Source organism: Calonectris borealis, chromosome 15, assembly GCF_964195595.1.
Source record: "Calonectris borealis chromosome 15, bCalBor7.hap1.2, whole genome shotgun sequence".
NCBI lineage: Eukaryota > Metazoa > Chordata > Aves > Procellariiformes > Procellariidae > Calonectris > Calonectris borealis.
This window is the reverse complement of record NC_134326.1, coordinates 23,743,144-23,760,604: the sequence shown is the minus strand read 5'-3', so window position 1 is coordinate 23,760,604 and position 17,461 is coordinate 23,743,144.

Below are 17,461 nucleotides of genomic sequence, written 5' to 3'. Positions count from 1 at the left end.
GAGCCTAAGGATCCAGGGAAGCAATCCCACTCCATGAAAACAGATGGCTAGAGAGAAGAGCTGCTCACACAGCCGGGAAGGATGCCGCAAAAGATGACCGTCTGGAAACTTCAAGACACAAGACCAATCCACGCTTTCAGCTTGTAATGCAAGAAAAGAAGTGCCTCTCGAGCGCTATGCTGATGAGTGGAAGCATTCGAGACCTTAGGGATGGCACCTGCGCCCCTCAAGCGCCAACGGCCATGAGGACATCAAGACCTGAGGAAGGCCTAAGACACAGAAGACAGACCACACAAACTACACAACAACAGACGCAGGCTGGAACTGCCCTGCCCAGCATCATAGTGAAGAGTAGACAGCTCCCTTTAATGCCCAAGGGGGACGGTCCTGGGACAGCCCTTTGCCCTAAGTAACTTTAAATGCACCTCCCGGCAGTTGGCAGCCTTGTCTCCTTGCCCCCTCCCCAGCCATCGGCCCTCAACTTAGCTTTGAGAGGGCCGCGGGTCTGAATCCATCCTTGACAAAACACACATTGGCTAGCTGATATTTTCCTGCAGTCACCGGGTTCCTCTTCAGTATCTGGGAAAAAAAAAAAAAAAAAACCACAACACACACACCAGCAGTAAGCATCATGACAGTAGACACCACACTCTTCCGCAACACCCTCATTCTCACAAGAGCCGTGGCATTACACTCGCCTGCTCCACGCCAATTCCAGAGTCGAACACCATTACTTGTGGCACCTAAGATACCAAAGACACACAAGGTTACCATTGCATTTGTGAGAAATCACCAGTCCCATGCTCCTCCTCTCTGCTACCCAGCTCACCTCAAACGCTCATCCAATTCCAAAGGCGGCCCGCACACAGCACCTGCAAGATCACACAGAGAAACACTTCACTGCGTTGCCATGCACTACTTCGCTATTAGACGCCAACCCGGCCCACAGCCGCCTCACCTTCTCGGACCCCTCGTCAGCATGCGGCAGCATCGCCCCTCCGAGCCTGCGTACGGCACCTGCAGAAACCGAAGCAAAAAGGCACATGGCTGAGATACTGCCCAAAGCTGCAGCCTGCCCACACCGATTCGTGTCTCTCACTCCTTTACCTTGACAGCTCACCCACCCAGCCTCCGTCAGCTTCGGTTGCCACTTAAGGTTTGTGCACCACCTGTAAAACACAAACAACAAGGGTGGCTTAGAACTTCACCAGCAATACACCACCTGAAACATAACCGCTACTTAAGCCCACCAATCACTGCTCACCTGCCCGAGTCAGCTCCGGTGCCCATATCACACATTGCTCCTCCCTTTGCACCTTCAAAGTAAAAGAAACATAGAAATACCATAATGTAGTCATATAGCCACCAGTCACATCTTCCCTCTAATACCACCCACCAACCCACCTTTTTCTAGTGCTCCACTCGCCTCTTGACCATCACCCTGCACAGCTCGTCCTTCTGCATCTGCAAAAACAATATTGAATGATCCACCCAGATGCAGAGCAATAGCTTAACAATTCCAGAGGACTTGTTTCAACGTAGGAATACTATCTAGAATCCGACTATACATACTCTCATTAAACAAAATTTAGAAGTCAAACATTTACCCCTACACATATAAGCCTTAACACCTTTGAGACTCAATCTGCTTCACTACCCCTGAACAGCCATTCCCACGTGGCTCAGCTCATCCCCATATAACATCATCAAAAGAGCTGTCCACACAGCCTGCCAACAGCTACTGAGTCCTAGATGACTGTTCAGCCGTTGTCTCAACGGTCTAGGCACATCAACATATTAACCATAGACTCTTATGGCTATTCCACCTATACCCGACTCTACAACCCCAGGCAGGACAGCTCCAAGCCACATACGTGCACAGACCAACACTACACAACACTAAACTGCGTGCCTCAAAGATGAGAGAAAGATCTCAGCAAGAAGAATGAGACCCAGATGGAAGACATCATCAGGCAAGACGACCTGTGGGACTGTGACGGTGACGTGAGGAGGCTCTGGGGCAACCCCACAGAGAGTAGAGCATCATGACCCGTGACAAGGAGTTGCTCTGAAAACTGAGAGGATGTACACACAAGAAGCCTGGCCTCAAGACCCGAGAACGTAAAGGTGCAGGGAAACAATCCCAGTCCACAAAAACATATGGCCATAGAGCAGAGCTGCTCACACAGACGGGAAGGATGCCACAAAAGATGACCGTCTGGAAACTTCGAGACACAGGACCGATCCACGCTTTCAGCTTGTAACACAAGGAAAAAGCGCCCTATTGGCGCTACACCAACGAGTAGAGGCATTCAAGATCCTAGGGATGGCGCTTGAGGCGTGCGCTGTGCTCCTCGAGCGCAAAGAGGACATCAAGACCTGCAGAAGGCCTAAGACACAGAAGACAGACCACACAAACTACACAACAACAGACGCAGGCTGGAACTGCCCTGCCCAGCACACACTAGCATCACGCTGATAAGTAACCTGCTCCCTTTATCTGCCCAAGGGGGACGGTCCTGGGACAGCCCTTTGCCCTAAGTAACTTTAAATGCACCTCCCGGCAGTTGGCAGCCTTGTCTCCTTGCCCCCTCCCCAGCCATCGGCCCTCAACTTAGCTTTGAGAGGGCCGCGGGTCTGAATCCATCCTTGACAAAACACACATTGGCTAGCTGATATTTTCCTGCAGTCACCGGGTTCCTCTTCAGTATCTGGGAAAAAAAAAAAAAAAAAAAAAAAAACCACACACAGCATACCAGCAGTAAGCATCATGACAGTAGACACCGCTCTCTTCCACAACACTCTCATCCTCACAAGAACCGTGGCATTGAACTTGCCTGCTCCACGCCAATTCCAGAGTCGGACGCTGCGGCCACCATTACTTGTGGCACGTATGATACCAAAGACACGCAAGGTTACCATTGCATTTGTGAGAAATCACCAGTCCCATGCTCCTCCTCTCTGCTACCCAGCTCACCTCAAACGCTCATCCAATTCCAAAGGCGGCCCGCACAGCGCCTGCAAGATCACAGGGAAACACTTCACTGCGTTGCCATGTAATACTTCGCTATTAGACGCCAACCCGGCCCACAACCGCCTCACCTGCTCAGACCCCTTCGTCAGCACGCGGCAGCGTCGCCCCTTCGAGCCCGCGTGCGGCGCCTGCAAAAACCCAAGCGAAAAAGCACATGCTGAGATACTGCCCAAAGCTGCAGCCTGCCCACAGTGACTCCTATCTCCCTCTCATTGACCTCGGCCACTCAGCTGTCCAGCCTCCATCGTTTTGGGTTGCCACATTGAAGCTTGCGCCCCACCTGCAAGACCCAAACAACAAGGCTTGCTTACAACTTCACCAGCAATACACCACCTGAAACATAACCGCTACTTCAGCCCGCCAATCACCACTCACCTTGGCCGAGTCAGCTCCGGTGCCCGTATCCCATATTGCTCCTCCCTTTGCCCCTTCAAATTAAAAAAATAGAAATACCATAACGTAGTCATATAGCCACCAGTCACATCTTCCCTCTAATACCACGCACCAACCCTCCTGCTTCTAGTGCTCCGCTCGTTCCTCTGCATCTGCAAAAATGATATTGAATGAGTCACCCGGATGCAGAGCGATAGCCTAACAATTGCAGAGGACTTCTGTCCATGTAAGCATACCATCTGGAATCCAACTATACTTCCTGCCATTAAACAAATTTTATAAATCAAACATTAAGCCCTACACATACAAGCCTTAATGCCTTTGAGATTCAATTTCCTTCACTACCCCTGACCAGTCCCTCCCACACGGCTCTGCTCCTCCCCATAAAACACCATCAAAAGAGCTGTCCACACAACCTGCTGACGGCTACTCAATCTGAGATGACTGTACAACTGTTGCCTCAACAGTCTACGCACATCAACATATTAACCATACACTCTTATGGCTTATTCCACCTCCCCCTGACTCTACACCCCCCAGGCAGGGCAGCTCCAAGCCACACACACACACACACACACGCACAGACTGACACTACATGGAACCCTACAAACAACGCGCCTCAAAGAGGAGAGAAAACTCTCGGCGAGAAGAATGACACCCAGATAGAAGACTCTGTCAGGCAAGACGACCTGTGGGACCATAACGGTGACATGAGAAGGCTCTGGGGCAACCCCAGAAAAAGGAGCAGAACCTCACGGCCCGTGACAAGAAGATACTCTCAAAACTGAGAGGATGTACAAGCAAGAGGCCTGGCCTCAAGACCAAAGAGCCTAAGGATCCAGGGAAGCAATCCCACTCCATGAAAACAGATGGCTAGAGAGAAGAGCTGCTCACACAGCCGGGAAGGATGCCGCAAAAGATGACCGTCTGGAAACTTCAAGACACAAGACCAATCCACGCTTTCAGCTTGTAATGCAAGAAAAGAAGTGCCTCTCGAGCGCTATGCTGATGAGTGGAAGCATTCGAGACCTTAGGGATGGCACCTGCGCCCCTCAAGCGCCAACGGCCATGAGGACATCAAGACCTGAGGAAGGCCTAAGACACAGAAGACAGACCACACAAACTACACAACAACAGACGCAGGCTGGAACTGCCCTGCCCAGCATCATAGTGAAGAGTAGACAGCTCCCTTTAATGCCCAAGGGGGACGGTCCTGGGACAGCCCTTTGCCCTAAGTAACTTTAAATGCACCTCCCGGCAGTTGGCAGCCTTGTCTCCTTGCCCCCTCCCCAGCCATCGGCCCTCAACTTAGCTTTGAGAGGGCCGCGGGTCTGAATCCATCCTTGACAAAACACACATTGGCTAGCTGATATTTTCCTGCAGTCACCGGGTTCCTCTTCAGTATCTGGGAAAAAAAAAAAAAAAAAAACCACAACACACACACCAGCAGTAAGCATCATGACAGTAGACACCACACTCTTCCGCAACACCCTCATTCTCACAAGAGCCGTGGCATTACACTCGCCTGCTCCACGCCAATTCCAGAGTCGAACACCATTACTTGTGGCACCTAAGATACCAAAGACACACAAGGTTACCATTGCATTTGTGAGAAATCACCAGTCCCATGCTCCTCCTCTCTGCTACCCAGCTCACCTCAAACGCTCATCCAATTCCAAAGGCGGCCCGCACACAGCACCTGCAAGATCACACAGAGAAACACTTCACTGCGTTGCCATGCACTACTTCGCTATTAGACGCCAACCCGGCCCACAGCCGCCTCACCTTCTCGGACCCCTCGTCAGCATGCGGCAGCATCGCCCCTCCGAGCCTGCGTACGGCACCTGCAGAAACCGAAGCAAAAAGGCACATGGCTGAGATACTGCCCAAAGCTGCAGCCTGCCCACACCGATTCGTGTCTCTCACTCCTTTACCTTGACAGCTCACCCACCCAGCCTCCGTCAGCTTCGGTTGCCACTTAAGGTTTGTGCACCACCTGTAAAACACAAACAACAAGGGTGGCTTAGAACTTCACCAGCAATACACCACCTGAAACATAACCGCTACTTAAGCCCACCAATCACTGCTCACCTGCCCGAGTCAGCTCCGGTGCCCATATCACACATTGCTCCTCCCTTTGCACCTTCAAAGTAAAAGAAACATAGAAATACCATAATGTAGTCATATAGCCACCAGTCACATCTTCCCTCTAATACCACCCACCAACCCACCTTTTTCTAGTGCTCCACTCGCCTCTTGACCATCACCCTGCACAGCTCGTCCTTCTGCATCTGCAAAAACAATATTGAATGATCCACCCAGATGCAGAGCAACAGCTTAACAATTCCAGAGGACTTGTTTCAACGTAGGAATACTATCTAGAATCCGACTATACATACTCTCATTAAACAAAATTTAGAAGTCAAACATTTACCCCTACACATATAAGCCTTAACACCTTTGAGACTCAATCTGCTTCACTACCCCTGAACAGCCATTCCCACGTGGCTCAGCTCATCCCCATATAACATCATCAAAAGAGCTGTCCACACAGCCTGCCAACAGCTACTGAGTCCTAGATGACTGTTCAGCCGTTGTCTCAACGGTCTAGGCACATCAACATATTAACCATAGACTCTTATGGCTATTCCACCTATACCCGACTCTACAACCCCAGGCAGGACAGCTCCAAGCCACATACGTGCACAGACCAACACTACACAACACTAAACTGCGTGCCTCAAAGATGAGAGAAAGATCTCAGCAAGAAGAATGAGACCCAGATGGAAGACATCATCAGGCAAGACAACCTGCGGGACTGTGACGGTGACGTGAGGAGGCTCTGGGGCAACCCCACAGAGAGTAGAGCATCATGACCCGTGACAAGGAGTTGCTCTGAAAACTGAGAGGATGTACACACAAGAAGCCTGGCCTCAAGACCCGAGAACGTAAAGGTGCAGGGAAACAATCCCAGTCCACGAAAACATATGGCCATAGAGCAGAGCTGCTCACACAGACGGGAAGGATGCCACAAAAGATGACCGTCTGGAAACTTCGAGACACAGGACCGATCCACGCTTTCAGCTTGTAACACAAGGAAAAAGCGCCCTATTGGCGCTACACCAACGAGTAGAGGCATTCAAGATCCTAGGGATGGCGCTTGAGGCGTGCGCTGTGCTCCTCGAGCGCAAAGAGGACATCAAGACCTGCAGAAGGCCTAAGACACAGAAGACAGACCACACAAACTACACAACAACAGACGCAGGCTGGAACTGCCCTGCCCAGCACACACTAGCATCACGCTGATAAGTAACCTGCTCCCTTTATCTGCCCAAGGGGGACGGTCCTGGGACAGCCCTTTGCCCTAAGTAACTTTAAATGCACCTCCCGGCAGTTGGCAGCCTTGTCTCCTTGCCCCCTCCCCAGCCATCGGCCCTCAACTTAGCTTTGAGAGGGCCGCGGGTCTGAATCCATCCTTGACAAAACACACATTGGCTAGCTGATATTTTCCTGCAGTCACCGGGTTCCTCTTCAGTATCTGGAAAAAAAAAAAAAAAAAAAAAAAAAAAACAACACACAGCATACCAGCAGTAAGCATCATGACAGTAGACACCGCTCTCTTCCACAACACTCTCATCCTCACAAGAACCGTGGCATTGAACTTGCCTGCTCCACGCCAATTCCAGAGTCGGACGCTGCGGCCACCATTACTTGTGGCACGTATGATACCAAAGACACGCAAGGTTACCATTGCATTTGTGAGAAATCACCAGTCCCATGCTCCTCCTCCCTGCTACCCAGCTCACCTCAAACGCTCATCCAATTCCAAAGGCGGCCCGCACAGCGCCTGCAAGATCACAGGGAAACACTTCACTGCGTTGCCATGTAATACTTCGCTATTAGACGCCAACCCGGCCCACAACCGCCTCACCTGCTCAGACCCCTTCGTCAGCACGCGGCAGCGTCGCCCCTTCGAGCCCGCGTGCGGCGCCTGCAAAAACCCAAGCGAAAAAGCACATGCTGAGATACTGCCCAAAGCTGCAGCCTGCCCACAGTGACTCCTGTCTCCCTCTCATTGACCTCGGCCACTCAGCTGTCCAGCCTCCATCGTTTTGGGTTGCCACATTGAAGCTTGCGCCCCACCTGCAAGACCCAAACAACAAGGCTTGCTTACAACTTCACCAGCAATACACCACCTGAAACATAACCGCTACTTCAGCCCGCCAATCACCACTCACCTTGGCCGAGTCAGCTCCGGTGCCCGTATCCCATATTGCTCCTCCCTTTGCCCCTTCAAATTAAAAAAATAGAAATACCATAACGTAGTCATATAGCCACCAGTCACATCTTCCCTCTAATACCACGCACCAACCCTCCTGCTTCTAGTGCTCCGCTCGTTCCTCTGCATCTGCAAAAATGATATTGAATGAGTCACCCGGATGCAGAGCGATAGCCTAACAATTGCAGAGGACTTCTGTCCATGTAAGCATACCATCTGGAATCCAACTATACTTCCTGCCATTAAACAAATTTTATAAATCAAACATTAAGCCCTACACATACAAGCCTTAATGCCTTTGAGATTCAATTTCCTTCACTACCCCTGACCAGTCCCTCCCACACGGCTCTGCTCCTCCCCATAAAACACCATCAAGAGAGCTGTCCACACAACCTGCTGACGGCTACTCAATCTGAGATGACTGTACAACTGTTGCCTCAACAGTCTACGCACATCAACATATTAACCATACACTCTTATGGCTTATTCCACCTCCCCCTGACTCTACACCCCCCAGGCAGGGCAGCTCCAAGCCACACACACACACACACACACGCACAGACTGACACTACATGGAACCCTACAAACAACGCGCCTCAAAGAGGAGAGAAAACTCTCGGCGAGAAGAATGACACCCAGATAGAAGACTCTGTCAGGCAAGACGACCTGTGGGACCATAACGGTGACATGAGAAGGCTCTGGGGCAACCCCAGAAAAAGGAGCAGAACCTCACGGCCCGTGACAAGAAGATACTCTCAAAACTGAGAGGATGTACAAGCAAGAGGCCTGGCCTCAAGACCAAAGAGCCTAAGGATCCAGGGAAGCAATCCCACTCCATGAAAACAGATGGCTAGAGAGAAGAGCTGCTCACACAGCCGGGAAGGATGCCGCAAAAGATGACCGTCTGGAAACTTCAAGACACAAGACCAATCCACGCTTTCAGCTTGTAATGCAAGAAAAGAAGTGCCTCTCGAGCGCTATGCTGATGAGTGGAAGCATTCGAGACCTTAGGGATGGCACCTGCGCCCCTCAAGCGCCAACGGCCATGAGGACATCAAGACCTGAGGAAGGCCTAAGACACAGAAGACAGACCACACAAACTACACAACAACAGACGCAGGCTGGAACTGCCCTGCCCAGCATCATAGTGAAGAGTAGACAGCTCCCTTTAATGCCCAAGGGGGACGGTCCTGGGACAGCCCTTTGCCCTAAGTAACTTTAAATGCACCTCCCGGCAGTTGGCAGCCTTGTCTCCTTGCCCCCTCCCCAGCCATCGGCCCTCAACTTAGCTTTGAGAGGGCCGCGGGTCTGAATCCATCCTTGACAAAACACACATTGGCTAGCTGATATTTTCCTGCAGTCACCGGGTTCCTCTTCAGTATCTGGGAAAAAAAAAAAAAAAAAACCACAACACACACACCAGCAGTAAGCATCATGACAGTAGACACCACACTCTTCCGCAACACCCTCATTCTCACAAGAGCCGTGGCATTACACTCGCCTGCTCCACGCCAATTCCAGAGTCGAACACCATTACTTGTGGCACCTAAGATACCAAAGACACACAAGGTTACCATTGCATTTGTGAGAAATCACCAGTCCCATGCTCCTCCTCTCTGCTACCCAGCTCACCTCAAACGCTCATCCAATTCCAAAGGCGGCCCGCACACAGCACCTGCAAGATCACACAGAGAAACACTTCACTGCGTTGCCATGCACTACTTCGCTATTAGACGCCAACCCGGCCCACAGCCGCCTCACCTTCTCGGACCCCTCGTCAGCATGCGGCAGCATCGCCCCTCCGAGCCTGCGTACGGCACCTGCAGAAACCGAAGCAAAAAGGCACATGGCTGAGATACTGCCCAAAGCTGCAGCCTGCCCACACCGATTCGTGTCTCTCACTCCTTTACCTTGACAGCTCACCCACCCAGCCTCCGTCAGCTTCGGTTGCCACTTAAGGTTTGTGCACCACCTGTAAAACACAAACAACAAGGGTGGCTTAGAACTTCACCAGCAATACACCACCTGAAACATAACCGCTACTTAAGCCCACCAATCACTGCTCACCTGCCCGAGTCAGCTCCGGTGCCCATATCACACATTGCTCCTCCCTTTGCACCTTCAAAGTAAAAGAAACATAGAAATACCATAATGTAGTCATATAGCCACCAGTCACATCTTCCCTCTAATACCACCCACCAACCCACCTTTTTCTAGTGCTCCACTCGCCTCTTGACCATCACCCTGCACAGCTCGTCCTTCTGCATCTGCAAAAACAATATTGAATGATCCACCCAGATGCAGAGCAACAGCTTAACAATTCCAGAGGACTTGTTTCAACGTAGGAATACTATCTAGAATCCGACTATACATACTCTCATTAAACAAAATTTAGAAGTCAAACATTTACCCCTACACATATAAGCCTTAACACCTTTGAGACTCAATCTGCTTCACTACCCCTGAACAGCCATTCCCACGTGGCTCAGCTCATCCCCATATAACATCATCAAAAGAGCTGTCCACACAGCCTGCCAACAGCTACTGAGTCCTAGATGACTGTTCAGCCGTTGTCTCAACGGTCTAGGCACATCAACATATTAACCATAGACTCTTATGGCTATTCCACCTATACCCGACTCTACAACCCCAGGCAGGACAGCTCCAAGCCACATACGTGCACAGACCAACACTACACAACACTAAACTGCGTGCCTCAAAGATGAGAGAAAGATCTCAGCAAGAAGAATGAGACCCAGATGGAAGACATCATCAGGCAAGACGACCTGCGGGACTGTGACGGTGACGTGAGGAGGCTCTGGGGCAACCCCACAGAGAGTAGAGCATCATGACCCGTGACAAGGAGTTGCTCTGAAAACTGAGAGGATGTACACACAAGAAGCCTGGCCTCAAGACCCGAGAACGTAAAGGTGCAGGGAAACAATCCCAGTCCACGAAAACATATGGCCATAGAGCAGAGCTGCTCACACAGACGGGAAGGATGCCACAAAAGATGACCGTCTGGAAACTTCGAGACACAGGACCGATCCACGCTTTCAGCTTGTAACACAAGGAAAAAGCGCCCTATTGGCGCTACACCAACGAGTAGAGGCATTCAAGATCCTAGGGATGGCGCTTGAGGCGTGCGCTGTGCTCCTCGAGCGCAAAGAGGACATCAAGACCTGCAGAAGGCCTAAGACACAGAAGACAGACCACACAAACTACACAACAACAGACGCAGGCTGGAACTGCCCTGCCCAGCACACACTAGCATCACGCTGATAAGTAACCTGCTCCCTTTATCTGCCCAAGGGGGACGGTCCTGGGACAGCCCTTTGCCCTAAGTAACTTTAAATGCACCTCCCGGCAGTTGGCAGCCTTGTCTCCTTGCCCCCTCCCCAGCCATCGGCCCTCAACTTAGCTTTGAGAGGGCCGCGGGTCTGAATCCATCCTTGACAAAACACACATTGGCTAGCTGATATTTTCCTGCAGTCACCGGGTTCCTCTTCAGTATCTGGAAAAAAAAAAAAAAAAAAAAAAAAAACAACAACACACAGCATACCAGCAGTAAGCATCATGACAGTAGACACCGCTCTCTTCCACAACACTCTCATCCTCACAAGAACCGTGGCATTGAACTTGCCTGCTCCACGCCAATTCCAGAGTCGGACGCTGCGGCCACCATTACTTGTGGCACGTATGATACCAAAGACACGCAAGGTTACCATTGCATTTGTGAGAAATCACCAGTCCCATGCTCCTCCTCTCTGCTACCCAGCTCACCTCAAACGCTCATCCAATTCCAAAGGCGGCCCGCACAGCGCCTGCAAGATCACAGGGAAACACTTCACTGCGTTGCCATGTAATACTTCGCTATTAGACGCCAACCCGGCCCACAACCGCCTCACCTGCTCAGACCCCTTCGTCAGCACGCGGCAGCGTCGCCCCTTCGAGCCCGCGTGCGGCGCCTGCAAAAACCCAAGCGAAAAAGCACATGCTGAGATACTGCCCAAAGCTGCAGCCTGCCCACAGTGACTCCTATCTCCCTCTCATTGACCTCGGCCACTCAGCTGTCCAGCCTCCATCGTTTTGGGTTGCCACATTGAAGCTTGCGCCCCACCTGCAAGACCCAAACAACAAGGCTTGCTTACAACTTCACCAGCAATACACCACCTGAAACATAACCGCTACTTCAGCCCGCCAATCACCACTCACCTTGGCCGAGTCAGCTCCGGTGCCCGTATCCCATATTGCTCCTCCCTTTGCCCCTTCAAATTAAAAAAATAGAAATACCATAACGTAGTCATATAGCCACCAGTCACATCTTCCCTCTAATACCACGCACCAACCCTCCTGCTTCTAGTGCTCCGCTCGTTCCTCTGCATCTGCAAAAATGATATTGAATGAGTCACCCGGATGCAGAGCGATAGCCTAACAATTGCAGAGGACTTCTGTCCATGTAAGCATACCATCTGGAATCCAACTATACTTCCTGCCATTAAACAAATTTTATAAATCAAACATTAAGCCCTACACATACAAGCCTTAATGCCTTTGAGATTCAATTTCCTTCACTACCCCTGACCAGTCCCTCCCACACGGCTCTGCTCCTCCCCATAAAACACCATCAAGAGAGCTGTCCACACAACCTGCTGACGGCTACTCAATCTGAGATGACTGTACAACTGTTGCCTCAACAGTCTACGCACATCAACATATTAACCATACACTCTTATGGCTTATTCCACCTCCCCCTGACTCTACACCCCCCAGGCAGGGCAGCTCCAAGCCACACACACACACACACACACGCACAGACTGACACTACATGGAACCCTACAAACAACGCGCCTCAAAGAGGAGAGAAAACTCTCGGCGAGAAGAATGACACCCAGATAGAAGACTCTGTCAGGCAAGACGACCTGTGGGACCATAACGGTGACATGAGAAGGCTCTGGGGCAACCCCAGAAAAAGGAGCAGAACCTCACGGCCCGTGACAAGAAGATACTCTCAAAACTGAGAGGATGTACAAGCAAGAGGCCTGGCCTCAAGACCAAAGAGCCTAAGGATCCAGGGAAGCAATCCCACTCCATGAAAACAGATGGCTAGAGAGAAGAGCTGCTCACACAGACGGGAAGGATGCCGCAAAAGATGACCGTCTGGAAACTTCAAGACACAAGACCAATCCACGCTTTCAGCTTGTAATGCAAGAAAAGAAGTGCCTCTCGAGCGCTATGCTGATGAGTGGAAGCATTCGAGACCTTAGGGATGGCACCTGCGCCCCTCAAGCGCCAACGGCCATGAGGACATCAAGACCTGAGGAAGGCCTAAGACACAGAAGACAGACCACACAAACTACACAACAACAGACGCAGGCTGGAACTGCCCTGCTCAGCATCATAGTGAAGAGTAGACAGCTCCCTTTAATGCCCAAGGGGGACGGTCCTGGGACAGCCCTTTGCCCTAAGTAACTTTAAATGCACCTCCCGGCAGTTGGCAGCCTTGTCTCCTTGCCCCCTCCCCAGCCATCGGCCCTCAACTTAGCTTTGAGAGGGCCGCGGGTCTGAATCCATCCTTGACAAAACACACATTGGCTAGCTGATATTTTCCTGCAGTCACCGGGTTCCTCTTCAGTATCTGGGGAAAAAAAAAAAAAAAACCACAACACACACACCAGCAGTAAGCATCATGACAGTAGACACCACACTCTTCCGCAACACCCTCATTCTCACAAGAGCCGTGGCATTACACTCGCCTGCTCCACGCCAATTCCAGAGTCGAACACCATTACTTGTGGCACCTAAGATACCAAAGACACACAAGGTTACCATTGCATTTGTGAGAAATCACCAGTCCCATGCTCCTCCTCTCTGCTACCCAGCTCACCTCAAACGCTCATCCAATTCCAAAGGCGGCCCGCACACAGCACCTGCAAGATCACACAGAGAAACACTTCACTGCGTTGCCATGCACTACTTCGCTATTAGACGCCAACCCGGCCCACAGCCGCCTCACCTTCTCGGACCCCTCGTCAGCATGCGGCAGCATCGCCCCTCCGAGCCTGCGTACGGCACCTGCAGAAACCGAAGCAAAAAGGCACATGGCTGAGATACTGCCCAAAGCTGCAGCCTGCCCACACCGATTCGTGTCTCTCACTCCTTTACCTTGACAGCTCACCCACCCAGCCTCCGTCAGCTTCGGTTGCCACTTAAGGTTTGTGCACCACCTGTAAAACACAAACAACAAGGGTGGCTTAGAACTTCACCAGCAATACACCACCTGAAACATAACCGCTACTTAAGCCCACCAATCACTGCTCACCTGCCCGAGTCAGCTCCGGTGCCCATATCACACATTGCTCCTCCCTTTGCACCTTCAAAGTAAAAGAAACATAGAAATACCATAATGTAGTCATATAGCCACCAGTCACATCTTCCCTCTAATACCACCCACCAACCCACCTTTTTCTAGTGCTCCACTCGCCTCTTGACCATCACCCTGCACAGCTCGTCCTTCTGCATCTGCAAAAACAATATTGAATGATCCACCCAGATGCAGAGCAATAGCTTAACAATTCCAGAGGACTTGTTTCAACGTAGGAATACTATCTAGAATCCGACTATACATACTCTCATTAAACAAAATTTAGAAGTCAAACATTTACCCCTACACATATAAGCCTTAACACCTTTGAGACTCAATCTGCTTCACTACCCCTGAACAGCCATTCCCACGTGGCTCAGCTCATCCCCATATAACATCATCAAAAGAGCTGTCCACACAGCCTGCCAACAGCTACTGAGTCCTAGATGACTGTTCAGCCGTTGTCTCAACGGTCTAGGCACATCAACATATTAACCATAGACTCTTATGGCTATTCCACCTATACCCGACTCTACAACCCCAGGCAGGACAGCTCCAAGCCACATACGTGCACAGACCAACACTACACAACACTAAACTGCGTGCCTCAAAGATGAGAGAAAGATCTCAGCAAGAAGAATGAGACCCAGATGGAAGACATCATCAGGCAAGACGACCTGCGGGACTGTGACGGTGACGTGAGGAGGCTCTGGGGCAACCCCACAGAGAGTAGAGCATCATGACCCGTGACAAGGAGTTGCTCTGAAAACTGAGAGGATGTACACACAAGAAGCCTGGCCTCAAGACCCGAGAACGTAAAGGTGCAGGGAAACAATCCCAGTCCACGAAAACATATGGCCATAGAGCAGAGCTGCTCACACAGCCGGGAAGGATGCCACAAAAGATGACCGTCTGGAAACTTCGAGACACAGGACCGATCCACGCTTTCAGCTTGTAACACAAGGAAAAAGCGCCCTATTGGCGCTACACCAACGAGTAGAGGCATTCAAGATCCTAGGGATGGCGCTTGAGGTGTGCGCTGTGCTCCTCGAGCGCAAAGAGGACATCAAGACCTGCAGAAGGCCTAAGACACAGAAGACAGACCACACAAACTACACAACAACAGACGCAGGCTGGAACTGCCCTGCCCAGCACACACTAGCATCACGCTGATAAGTAACCTGCTCCCTTTATCTGCCCAAGGGGGACGGTCCTGGGACAGCCCTTTGCCCTAAGTAACTTTAAATGCACCTCCCGGCAGTTGGCAGCCTTGTCTCCTTGCCCCCTCCCCAGCCATCGGCCCTCAACTTAGCTTTGAGAGGGCCGGGGGTCTGAATCCATCCTTGACAAAACACACATTGGCTAGCTGATATTTTCCTGCAGTCACCGGGTTCCTCTTCAGTATCTGGGAAAAAAAAAAAAAAAAAAAAAAAAAAACAACACACAGCATACCAGCAGTAAGCATCATGACAGTAGACACCGCTCTCTTCCACAACACTCTCATCCTCACAAGAACCGTGGCATTGAACTTGCCTGCTCCACGCCAATTCCAGAGTCGGACGCTGCGGCCACCATTACTTGTGGCACGTATGATACCAAAGACACGCAAGGTTACCATTGCATTTGTGAGAAATCACCAGTCCCATGCTCCTCCTCCCTGCTACCCAGCTCACCTCAAACGCTCATCCAATTCCAAAGGCGGCCCGCACAGCGCCTGCAAGATCACAGGGAAACACTTCACTGCGTTGCCATGTAATACTTCGCTATTAGACGCCAACCCGGCCCACAACCGCCTCACCTGCTCAGACCCCTTCGTCAGCACGCGGCAGCGTCGCCCCTTCGAGCCCGCGTGCGGCGCCTGCAAAAACCCAAGCGAAAAAGCACATGCTGAGATACTGCCCAAAGCTGCAGCCTGCCCACAGTGACTCCTGTCTCCCTCTCATTGACCTCGGCCACTCAGCTGTCCAGCCTCCATCGTTTTGGGTTGCCACATTGAAGCTTGCGCCCCACCTGCAAGACCCAAACAACAAGGCTTGCTTACAACTTCACCAGCAATACACCACCTGAAACATAACCGCTACTTCAGCCCGCCAATCACCACTCACCTTGGCCGAGTCAGCTCCGGTGCCCGTATCCCATATTGCTCCTCCCTTTGCCCCTTCAAATTAAAAAAATAGAAATACCATAACGTAGTCATATAGCCACCAGTCACATCTTCCCTCTAATACCACGCACCAACCCTCCTGCTTCTAGTGCTCCGCTCGTTCCTCTGCATCTGCAAAAATGATATTGAATGAGTCACCCGGATGCAGAGCGATAGCCTAACAATTGCAGAGGACTTCTGTCCATGTAAGCATACCATCTGGAATCCAACTATACTTCCTGCCATTAAACAAATTTTATAAATCAAACATTAAGCCCTACACATACAAGCCTTAATGCCTTTGAGATTCAATTTCCTTCACTACCCCTGACCAGTCCCTCCCACACGGCTCTGCTCCTCCCCATAAAACACCATCAAAAGAGCTGTCCACACAACCTGCTGACGGCTACTCAATCTGAGATGACTGTACAACTGTTGCCTCAACAGTCTACGCACATCAACATATTAACCATACACTCTTATGGCTTATTCCACCTCCCCCTGACTCTACACCCCCCAGGCAGGGCAGCTCCAAGCCACACACACACACACACACACGCACAGACTGACACTACATGGAACCCTACAAACAACGCGCCTCAAAGAGGAGAGAAAACTCTCGGCGAGAAGAATGACACCCAGATAGAAGACTCTGTCAGGCAAGACGACCTGTGGGACCATAACGGTGACATGAGAAGGCTCTGGGGCAACCCCAGAAAAAGGAGCAGAACCTCACGGCCCGTGACAAGAAGATACTCTCAAAACTGAGAGGATGTACAAGCAAGAGGCCTGGCCTCAAGACCAAAGAGCCTAAGGATCCAGGGAAGCAATCCCACTCCATGAAAACAGATGGCTAGAGAGAAGAGCTGCTCACACAGCCGGGAAGGATGCCGCAAAAGATGACCGTCTGGAAACTTCAAGACACAAGACCAATCCACGCTTTCAGCTTGTAATGCAAGAAAAGAAGTGCCTCTCGAGCGCTATGCTGATGAGTGGAAGCATTCGAGACCTTAGGGATGGCACCTGCGCCCCTCAAGCGCCAACGGCCATGAGGACATCAAGACCTGAGGAAGGCCTAAGACACAGAAGACAGACCACACAAACTACACAACAACAGACGCAGGCTGGAACTGCCCTGCCCAGCATCATAGTGAAGAGTAGACAGCTCCCTTTAATGCCCAAGGGGGACGGTCCTGGGACAGCCCTTTGCCCTAAGTAACTTTAAATGCACCTCCCGGCAGTTGGCAG